General features: G+C 39.6%; 2 non-coding genes across 2 annotated transcripts; both read left to right on the top strand.

Annotated features, from left to right (window-relative positions):
- Positions 1-3299: 3299 nt before the first annotated feature.
- On the top strand, positions 3300-3372 carry trnak-cuu (transfer RNA lysine (anticodon CUU)). Its single transcript has one exon. It is a non-coding gene; the product is annotated as a tRNA-Lys (tRNA).
- A 105-nt stretch (positions 3373-3477) lies between these two features.
- Positions 3478-3551, top strand: trnan-guu (transfer RNA asparagine (anticodon GUU)). Its single transcript has one exon. It is a non-coding gene; the product is annotated as a tRNA-Asn (tRNA).
- The last annotated feature ends 5665 nt before the right edge of the window (positions 3552-9216 follow it).

Here is a 9216-nt window from a genome sequence, read left to right as displayed (position 1 = left end):
AGTGATCACAGAACCATCAAACGTTTTGTAGCAAATAGTCAACAGGGTCGCAAGAAACGTGTCGAGAAGAAAAGACGCAAATTAACCGCCAAAGATTTGAGAAGAATCAAACATGACGCTACCAGGAACCCATTATCCTCCAGTGCTGCCATATTCCACAACTGCAACCTACCTGGAGTGTCAAGAAGTATGAGGTGTTCAGTTCTCAGAGACATGGCCAAGGTAAGAAAGGCTGAAACCCATTCACCTCTGAACAAGACACATAAGTTGAAACGTCAAGAATGGGCCAAGAAATATCTGAAGACCGATTTTTCAAAGGTTTTGTGGACTGATGAGATGAGAGTGACTCTTGACGGACCAGATGGATGGGCCCGTGGTTGGATCAGTAACGGACACAGAGCTCCACTTCGACTCAGATGCCAGCAAGGTGGAGGTGGGGTACTGGTATGGGCAGGTATTATTAAAGATGAGCTAGTTGGACCTTTTCAGGTTGAAAATGGACTCAAAATCAACTCTCAGACCTACTGCCAATTTTTAGAAGACACTTTCTTCAAGCAGTGGTACAGGAAGAAGTCTGCATCTTTCAAGAAGACTTTGATTTTTATGCAAGACAACGCTACATCACATGCATCAGAGTACTCCACTGCGTGGTTGGCCAGTAAAGGCCTTAAAAATGAAAAACTAATGACAACTGATAACTTGCCAAATAATTGTGCACACAGTGTAGAGGAGTAGCTGGAAGAAATCCTTTTGTTAAATGTGTTCCTTACGCCAGTTTCACACTGGATGCGCAAGCAGTGCGGAGGTGGCGCAGTTGTGGTGCATATGCAGAGCGTGAGCAGCGTGCACCCATTGTGCTTTCACACTGGCAGCTTTATCGTGCGCAGCTGAACTGTGGCTTGTGTACTTTGATACAGATGAGTATCGTCATTTCTGTATTTCCCAGTGTTCTCCTTTGAACACTGTGTGCCATCCCACATGAAAAAATAGTATAGTAAATTATAGTAAATGCTGTAGTGTTTTTGAACCATACTATAGTAAAGGGTACTTATACTGTATCTATTATAGTATTTACAACACTTTTTGTTAATGAATGCTACAGCATACTGTAGTATTAACTATAGTGAGCTGATAACTGTAATAAATACTGTAGTATACTTTAGCTTTTACTACAGTAAACTGTAGTGTATTGTAGTAATATACCCTATAGTTGTAGAAAACTTGGTACAGTATTGGATAAAGTAATTTGTTTATATTACTATGGTTGTTATATTACCATAGCAACTATAGAATTACCACAACAAATTAATTCAAGTACTTTACTATAGTATGGTTCAAAAACACTATAGCATTTATTATAAATTACTATAGTATTTTTTCATGTGCTTTGATGTATGATATGGTCAGCATTCTCTGCTGCGACGCAACCGTTTCCCCCTCTCCTCTGTCCCACACACATATAATAACATGCTGTGTATAGTTTACAATGCCTCTAGTTTTATTAACAGACGTTTGAAGTTTATGCAAAAACTTGTGGATGTGGATTCTTATTTTTTCATATGGTAATTGTGAAACACGTAACACCTCACTTACATGATTTTATGGTGAAATTTGTTATTTTTCATGTTGATCAGGTCAATTATGATCAAGAACAATGTACTGTGGCTTTAATTCAGTGTAAGCGGTGCAGAAAAAATAGACTCGGCACAGAAACGATCTCTGCTCTGCTCCTGCTACGTGCTGCCGCGCCGCCTCTGCGTGCGGTGTGAATACTCTAATGTTAACATGGGCACTGAAAAAAATACGCGCTGCTTATGCTCTGCTTACTCGTGCGATGTGAAACCGGCCTTATATGTACATGTTTTTCCTCATTCATATATGATGTAGTGTATAATTCTTATTGGCACTGCACCACCCCTTGCAATGCATCTATATAATCTGTTGATGTAATAATAAACTTTGAAGAAGTTTGTGGACAAAGATTTGACTCTATGTTCATAACTCCTCCCATGGACCCATGTCTTCATGAATGATAAGTGTTTGGGTGGTGGCGAGAAATAACGGGGTTAATTCTTAACAGTAATCAGAATATGAATAGAATGTGATTTGTTGTGGATATTCATGTATGCAGTGCTTGAAGTGAGCCGGTACGCAGTAGCACTGGCACTTTTTTTGCATGTACCAGCACTTCTGATGTGTTGCCAGTATTCAGAGTCAAAGCGTCAGTGTCTGGGTGATTAGAAATGACATTATACATATTACACTACCATCATCTCGACAAATCACATGAATGAATGCAAGCGTAGTCAGTCTACCTCAGGGGTTACTGCAGGGTAGAGACCTGCGCGGGACGGATCTTTCAGTCCCGCTCCCGCAGAAATATATGTTATCTTGTGCAGGTCTCTACTGCAGGGGTTGTCACCCGATCTCATGAAAGTACATATCAGTAGCAGGATTTCTCAATGGGTAGGATTAGGGGAGGGGAGTAGATGCGTAAAATATGTACGGGAAAACTGCCTATTATACGTATGTCAAACACATGCATATCATATGCATGCTAAAGTCAATTTCAGCATATGAATAGCACGCCAAATAGAAGCAGAAAATCATGCTATTGATACGCATTAGAAAGATGATAGGCAACTATGTGTCAAAAATTTGATTGATGACTGTCATAAAACTTCCACCCCCACCACCCCTCCCTCCCTCCCACCCTAACTGTACACCTGTTCATGTACACCCCCCACCCATCTAACCGGACATCTGTTTATCCACCCCAGCGATCCAGAGGAATTTATGACCATTCTCTTATTGTTTGGGAATGTGTTTTTTTTTTTTTTTTATGTGGACCCGTTGAAACTATGTGCTTTAAACTTTAAAATGTGAAACGGTGTATTGGTTGTTAAATGGGATCAAGGGAAGTTTTTATTAAGTTTGCAATATGAGCAATCCAGAAAACAGCAAAACAAGTCAAGACGATCACTTAAGTGTTGTTAAAACAATTTTAGGAAAAGTTTGAAAGATCTAAAACAAAAAGTACCAGATACGTTCGTTAAAACAACAGCATATGGCTGTTGTCAAAATCTATGTTGCACTTTTAAAAAGGTAGAGTTTGTTACTGATACAAAGTTAAATAAAATAATTTTAAAAACAATAGAGTCGACCATCTTGCGTCGATCTAAAACAAAATGCATCAGACACGTTCGTTAAACAACAGCATAAGGTACTTGTCAAAATCTATGTTGTAGTCTACCATTACAATTTAAAAACTTTATTTAGAGCTTGTCACAAGTTTTTCCACCCGGCTAGCTCAGTCGGTAGAGCATGAGACTCTTAATCTCAGGGTCGTGGGTTCGAGCCCCACGTTGGGCGTTTCTGTTTGCTTTCTCTCACTTCCCAACGGGCCCTCAGTTTCCAGTGAGTCTCTTGACCTGAGTTTGCTAACGCAGGAGACGTGTGGCGTCTCAGCTCTTGGGCGTCTCTGTGGTGCAACTGGTTAGCGCGTTCGGCTGTTAACCGAAAGGTTGGTGGTTCAAACCCACCCAGGTACAAAGGAAGCTGTTCACAGCTTTGTCAGTTGCCTTGTGTTAAAAGAAGACAGAGGGTGTCCAAACTTTGTCCTGTAGAGTTTTGCTACAACCAGCTCCAAAAGACCTGCCTGGTGAGACCTTGATTAGCTGGTTCAGGTGTGTTTTCATTGGGGCTGGAGCTAAGCTCTGCAGGACAAGGGCCCTCCACGACCGAGTGTGGACACCCTGCTCGGAGCCTACCGCTAGGCTTAACCCTAACTTTACCCGCAAGAGGTTTCCCAAGCCTGTGCAAAAAGTGAGGCTCCATTTCGCGCGTGAAGTTTGGGGACTGATAAAAACCGCGATATACTAAATATTATTACATGTTATATATATAAAATCTGTTTTGTTTTCATTGTGAGTGTACACAAATAAAAGCAGACCTTTATACAGTGATTATTAATAAGACAATAAGTGTTTAAAGGTGATTCTGCTGGTATAAGGAAACAGTTGAAGTGATCGCGCCGGAGCACACTCACACACACACACATCAGTTCTAGCATTGCTAACTTGACAGCGCAGTTGGTACTTTATCAAAATAAAATACAGTGAACCAAACATCAGCGCGCCCTCCTCTGTGTCACTGTTGGAACGTGACTGAAGTACAAAGCCTATAATTTACATAATAAGTAATAGTTTAGCATTCAGATACATTAGATCGCGAATATGGAAATATTATGGAATATTTGGATTTGTGCCGAATGAGAGAGGTAAGATACTCGAGCACAAAGCTCCATTTCACAAACAGTTGAGTTCGCAAGCCTTTAAAGTATACTCCCTCGTCAGTCTATGTGAGAGACGCATTCAGAATCAGCACATGGTCACTGTGTGTAGGGGGCTTTGTTTTCAAGTGCGCAACTCATGGCATTCGCTGTTCTTCTGCTGGCGGTTATCAAACAGCGCCGAATTACTGCAGGTGCCCCCTTCTGGATTGGGGGTGAATTGCCTGTATTCGTCGTAAGGCCTCATGCACCGAACCGAGACGCCCGTACCATGACGGTTCGGTACGAATACATGTACCGTGCCACCCCTATTAGGCACGTTTTCTTTTACAGATAAAATGAGCCAAAAAAGAGATTTAACTCTGACTGAAAGTCAAAAAATATTAAATAGCCATGAGTACATTACACAAATACACAAATTGCAAAGTTAAGGCATGACCATTGGACAGCAAAATGCTCACTGGGTCAGCACAGTCAAAAAAAAACAAAAAAAAAATGGTTGAGAAGAAAAGACACGTTAACCTTAGTAATTAGGTGTGAAACCATCAGGAACCATTGAGTCCCTGTCCCAAATGGAACATTTCATGTGCGCTTTCGGTCTTGCGGGCTTACAATGGCCGCCGCATGCGTGTGTTCGTGTCTGTTAAGTCCACGAGACCGTAGGGTGTCCCATTCGTCATTTTAGCGTTCAAAAGTGTTTTAGTGTTCGCGAGCACCCCCTTTGCACCCTCGATCCGCACTTCTGCTGAGCCCGCATCGGGGTGAGCTCTGCAGCAGACTTCTACCCAAAAGTCAAAGCGGCATTACGTCACGAAAGTGCAGACTCAGAGTAAGACCGCGAGGGTTTAGGGTGCCATTTGGGACAGGGCCTTAGTCTCCAGTTCCACCATTTTCGAGAACTGTAACCTACCTGGAGACTCCAGAAGTGCAAGGTGTCAGATTCTCAGAGACTTTGCTAAGATTTAAAAAAAAATCTTAAAATATGACCCCCACTTAATAAGAATAACATGCTGAAGTGTTGTAAAAGACATGAATACTGACTTTTATAGGCAATCTTCCAGAATCTGGCTGTAAGTTTTGGAAGATCATATTTAGTCCATCTCTGTAAGATAGTCTTTTCAGGATAGGAGATGTACTAAAAATGATCTTCCAAAACTTACTGCCAGATTCAGGAAGACCTGATACAGTTAATTATGTCCTTCAGGCTTATTTGAAAACTACCAACCTTTTTAGTGCCGTAAGAGTGGGCATGGCCATTTGTAAATGTTATGGGTCTGGCTTCCTGTGTCATCTACGTCCAGCTATGTTTAGCTGTTCAAAACAGCTTGTTTTGCTGCTTGATATTACAAATTAGTGTGTCTTACCATATTATTTTAGTGTATTATCTTAATTGTGAGCACACTGGTTTGCAGTGCAAACAGTTTTACCATTTTAGGAATTAGGTGGATATGGCATGTGTATTGGAGCAGGGTTGGAACTAAACTCTGCAGCAAATGATAAGAGACTTTCTATGAAGTGGGCACATTTTTTAATCAAAATTTATGTTAGATAATTGTGTAGTTGATCAAATATATCAACATATCATTTGTGCCTACAATGTTTTAAAAATAATAATTGGTAGATCAATGTACTTCTTTCATGGAATGTTTAAGGGATGATTGAATAATTTTTACTCTTTATGTTAGGGTTATGATTTTGATAAAATGAGTAAAAATCGCCTTTCCTAATAACGTGCTAGTTAGCCAGTTTCGCAGCTAAAGTAAAGTAGGTCAGCAGAGCTCATTAGCATTTAAAGCAACATGGACTAGAATGGATGGCTAAAAACAGAGCTGATTTTGACATGGTAAAAAAGGTGTTTTTTACAATACCATTGAGAAATTCTAACCAAAGTATGTTGTAGACTTTTCATTAAGACCCTAAAGAATTATATCAACTTGTGGAAAATGGGCATCTGATGACCCCTTTAAAAGATACAGTGGGGAAAATTATTTGATCCCATGCTGATTTTGTATGTTTGCCCACTGACAAAGAAATGATCAGTCTATAATTTTAATGGTAGGTTTATTTGAACAGTGAGAGACAGAATAACAACAACAAAATCCAGAAAAACGCATTTCAAAAAAGTTGATTAAAAGTTGATTTGCATTTTAATGAGTCAAATAAGTATTTGATCCCCTATCAATCAGCAAGAGTTCTGGTTCCCAGGTGTCTCTCTCTTAAAGGGAGTCCTCCTAATCTCAGTTTGTTACCTGTAGAAAAGACACCTGTCCACAGAAGCAATCAATCAATCAGATTCCAAACTCTCCACCATGGCCAAGACCAAAGAGCTGTCCAAGGCTGGAATGAGCTACAAGACCATCGCCAAGCAGCTTAGTGAGAAGGTGACAACAGTTTGTGCGATTTTTCACAAATGGAAGAAATAACTGTCAGCCTCCCTTGGACTGGGGCTCCATGCAAGATCTCACCTCGTGAAGTTTCAATGATCATGAGAACGGTGAGGAATCAGCCCAGAACTACACGGGAGGATCTTGTCAATGATCTCAAGGCAGCTGGGACCATAGTCACCAAGAAAACAACTGATAACACACTACGCCGTGAAGGACTGAAATCCTGCAGCGCCTGCAAGGTCCCCCTGCTCAAGAAAGCACATGTACAGCCCATCTGAAGTTTGCCAATGATTCAGAGGAGAACTGGGTGAAAGTGTTTTGGTCAGATGAGAACAAAAATCGAGCCCTTTGGCATCAACTCAACTCGCCATGTTTGGAGGAGGAGGAGGAATTCTGCCTATGACCCCAAGACCACCATCCCCACCGTCAAACACGGAGGTGGAAACATAATGCTTTGGGGGTGTTTTTCTGCTAAGGGGACAGGACAACTGCACCGCATCAAAGGGACAATGGACGGGGCCATGTACCGTCTGGGCCAGGGCATTGAAGCCAGCCAGGGCATTGAAAATGGGTTGTGGATGGGTATTCCAGCATGACAATGACCCAAAACACACGGCCAAGGCAACAAAGGAGTGGCTCAAGAAGAAGCACATTAAGGTCCTGGAGTGGCCTAGCCAGGCTCCAGACCTTAATCCTATAGAAAATCTGTGGAGGGAGCTGAAGGTTCGAGTTGCCAGACGTCAGCCTCGAAACCTTAATAACTTGGGAGAGGATCTGCAAAAAGGAGTGAGATCTCTGAGCAGCTGATCGACATCTCCTTTGTGCAGACATTGCAAACATGGAGGAAAACGTACTAGGTAGGGTTGTCGAGTTAATTATGCTACGAGGTGTTTATGCACCTGTCCCTCTTATCTTTTTTTTTATTATTATTACTGCAGAACTTATAATTACATACAAGCTCAGAGAAAGATGGTAGTATCGTTAACAATGAACACTCATAATGACAAAAAAACAGAAAACAAATATAATGGGTTTGCATACATCATAATATGAGATTATATACACAAAAAAAGGATTAAATATGTAGCTGCCGTCAGAGGCAACTCTCATATATTTCAGTTCATAATATGCACTTTACAGTTAAAAGGTCAATAAATAGTTAAAATATTCAGAGTAATCATTAGAGTAAATAAGTAATATATATTTTTAATAAATGTCAATTCATTTCATATTATTCCACTAAAACTATAGAAAAAGGGGGGAACCTATTTCTCTTTTGTTTAGCTTGGGAATTATTTAGTTGTTGCAATCAGGATGTTTTTTCCGGTGCACTACAAGTAGAATAGCCACACGAGGTGCTGCACTAGTAACATGTCTGTAAGAGTTACGCCTGTAAGAAGTGCTAAGAAGTTATATTGGGTTTGTTTAAGAAGAAACTGTAACCCTCCAAGTTTATTCCTCTTGAGTTAGAGAGGCCAATGAGGTATGTGTTTTATCGTGTTAATTGCTTTGCCGTATGTGAACATGTGTAAGTTACGTGACCGTGTGTTAATGTATAATTAGCCAATTAAGTGTATTTTCTTATGTGTTGAATGTGCAACTTATTTATTCGTTTGTATGTATTTTTCGTTTATTATTATGTGTAAACACTACTTTTAGAGGGTTAATTTAAGTTTTATGTATTTCCTTTCGTAGTTCTGACGGCATTGTTGGGACATAAAAGAGATGCGAGACTAGAATGTACAAGACACACTACAGACTCGTGTCCAAATAAATGTCTGTTAAAACCAAGAACGAACTGAGCCTTTGATTCAACTATGGGGAGTAACAAAATATATTTGAATAATCATAAATAACAAAAACAACAACAACAAATGCATTTTTTGATGCATTATGATTAAATGAATATTATAAGCCTGAAAGATTAAACTAAAGAGAAATTCAACAAGAAAAAGAGGAAAACAAAGGAGATTTAAGCCAGTTTTGCGTGTGGATGAACTATTTTGCACATGAAATAAAGAAATTAATAACATTCAAGAGACAAAGATTTAGGGTTTTTTGTAATAAAAAAAATAATATCTTTAAGGATTAAACTATAGCTCATATTAGTAGAGTTAAAAATATAAAAACTTAAGTCAACCCAAAATGTATTGGTTATTCTACAGTCACAATAAAAGGGCAGCCATTTCTTCAACAAGACCACAAAATGAGCATAATTTTTTGAACAATTAATAAAAGATTCTCAGCAGACAACGTGTTCTTTTATGGGACAAAATTTACCTGGCCCTAGACGCAACTATTTTGGACCCAACATGGATGTGTTCACAGGTTGATTTCAATGGTAGGTAAAAGTTTACTGGGAAAAGTCTATATTATCATACACAGAAAAAAATATGCACATTTGAATGTATACAGTACATTTATTTGTGTAGCAGTGTGTTACATGTAAACAGAACAAGAAACTAATTGTTCAGAGTGCTTGAACATATTTCATAGTTTTATAGTTTTGAGAGAAAAAGTTCACATCCTGAGAATTGA

Source organism: Onychostoma macrolepis, chromosome 03 (assembly GCF_012432095.1).
Source record: "Onychostoma macrolepis isolate SWU-2019 chromosome 03, ASM1243209v1, whole genome shotgun sequence".
Taxonomy (NCBI): Eukaryota; Metazoa; Chordata; class Actinopteri; order Cypriniformes; family Cyprinidae; genus Onychostoma; species Onychostoma macrolepis.
This window is presented reverse-complemented; position numbering and strand designations above follow the sequence as displayed.